We start from the raw sequence: 2,500 nt of genomic DNA, 5'->3' as shown, positions 1-2,500 counted from the left end.
TTTCTTATCTTTCATGTCCCCTTTGCAATAATTATTTTGGGAGGGAGCTTTAACAGTATACATGGGTATAGGATATTTCCGTATGTTATGTATTCGTTCGTAGTCGCGCACATACAATATGTATGTATGTCTTGGGATACTTTTGAATATTTATGAAGCCTATATTTTTATAATTATGCTTTTTTCGGGGTTTATGTTGTTACATTTGGCATTTTCCTAGAAAATATACCGATATGTGGCTGCAGTAAAAAAGTTTTACTATTTATGCATAACTGAGTATATATGTTAATTTTCTTTTATATAGAAAAAGTGATAGAAACTCTCCGACATGAAAGGGAAGAAAACATAAGTGTATCAAGACGGTAATTACTTAGAAAATTGAGTAAAATGTTGCTTCATAAACAAAAAATTATTGAACATATAGTATAATAAGGGACCCCGAATGAAATACCCAAAATATATTCCAGTTGTCGCCGTGGAGAGAGAGAGAGAGAGAGAGAGAGAGAGAGAGAGAGAGAGAGATACTGTTACCTTAATTGCTTGGTATACTGCGTGAGTTGTAAGTTAGAAAAAGATAAACATTCGGAGTCAAGTTATTTAGAAATATTGTTACATCCATGATATTTGACAGAAATAATGATATATTGAACTACAACTTTGAAAATGTAAAGCAATAACGATTTAGTGAAATATATTAATTACTTATTTAGCAAATCATTACTCATAAAAAGATAACAGTTATTGCGGGTGAAGTATTCCAAAAAGTTACAAGCATAGATAATGAAGCAATTGCATTATTTTTGCAAGAGTTCGTGCTTTATACGTTGAAATACATTCCAATTAATACGAATCTCTCTCTCTCTCTCTCTCTCTCTCTCTCTCTCTCTCTCTCTCACGATATATATATATATATATATATATTCATATATATATATATATATATATATCGCAGATTATTTGTTCCATTAAGTATATTAGGTATATGTCAGATGGCGTGTAGGCACTTCAAAATTGAATTTTTCATGATATATCGGTTGTCAGTAATGTTGTTAACGATAATATAACCTAATCAGATAAATTATCTATTTATCCATTCAGTTAATATCTCTCTCTCTCTCTCTCTCTCTCTCTCTCTCTCTCTCTCTCTCTTGCATATATGTATATGTATATTATTGTATATATATATATATATATATATGTATATATATATATACATATATATATATATATATACATATTATATATATATATTGTATATATATATATATATATATATACATATATATATATATATATATATATTTATGTATATATATATATAAATCTTTTTATTTCATTATGGTTACTATGTTAATGAAGATATGATCGACCTTTACAATATACCCTTCCATAGAAGTAATATCTCACTGGATAACAGAGCATTGTATTCCTTAAGCATGGAAGTCATAGAAGAGAAAATGGCGTGCTCTTGAAACGCAACTTGACAGGTGCCTGAAAGGCTACCGAATGGAAACGCCAAAGGTGGTTTGAGCCAACGCCTTCGGGCCACTGTCTCCCATCTCGACGAGAATTTAATGTGAGAAAAGGAAAGGAGAGACATCTCTTGGATAAGAAGGAGTGTGTTGTAAATCAACTACGTGAGATATTAATCATTTTTTGCTGAGTGGTATACGGGTTTTATGTTGAAGCAGGAGTACTTCATTGAAGGGAATTCTCAAGATGCAAGACTTGTCTTTTTTGTTTACCTGTAATTATTTAATGTTAGGTTTGGATGTTTTCAACAAACGAAGCCTGTCGTGCCATCTCTATGTCTTTATGCTTTTCCTTGCAGTAGCTTTATTCTGCATATTGGGGTATTGGGAACAAAGGGATTCAAGTAGGATTGTGCAATAATCAAATGATACCCGAGTATTTTGTATAATTACAAATACATATGCACACATGTATATATATACACACGTGTGTATATGCATTTGTATATATATGTATGTATATATATAGTTATAGTCATGTTCTTTTCTCTACATATATTAGCTTGTTTCCTTTTTAGTTTATAAAGTTACAAAATATACCATGCCATCCTAATTGTGAGTTAGGCTCATGACAGATAAACGGCCTGGGTAAAGTATGCATATCGGTAATCTTTTAATAAAGTGAAGCTTGAAATAACTGAGGGGAGACAGACGATTACTAAAATAATCATGGTTTGCCAACACTTGTTTACAATCATCGCATAACACTTGTATTAAGTAGATGAAGTCTATACACAAAGAAGATAATTTTTTTTTTAATATTAGAAAACTTTGATGATATGATTGAGTTATATATTTTTTTCTAAACAGCTGTTTGCTGTATCTTTTTCGAAAAAAAAAAATGTTACTTGAAGATAATCGACTTTAGCTACAAATGAAATTACGTGTTTCATCTTAATTATTCAAAATTCTAGATATACAGCAAGGTTTCATAGCAAAAGTGTTTTAGATTTTTTTCCAAGTGTCTT

The 2,500-nt window shown here is 30.2% G+C and overlaps 1 long non-coding RNA gene across 1 annotated transcript in view; it reads left to right on the top strand.

Moving 5' to 3' along the window:
* LOC137638799 (uncharacterized) overlaps nucleotides 1–2,500 on the top strand; it is a 143,050-nt gene that overhangs the window by 519 nt on the left and 140,031 nt on the right. The window lies entirely within an intron of this gene.

The sequence above is a fragment of the Palaemon carinicauda genome, chromosome 3, assembly GCF_036898095.1.
Source record: "Palaemon carinicauda isolate YSFRI2023 chromosome 3, ASM3689809v2, whole genome shotgun sequence".
In the NCBI taxonomy this organism is placed as follows: domain Eukaryota; kingdom Metazoa; phylum Arthropoda; class Malacostraca; order Decapoda; family Palaemonidae; genus Palaemon; species Palaemon carinicauda.
The sequence above is the reverse complement of the archived record's forward strand: the minus strand, read 5'-3'. Positions and strand labels throughout refer to the sequence as shown.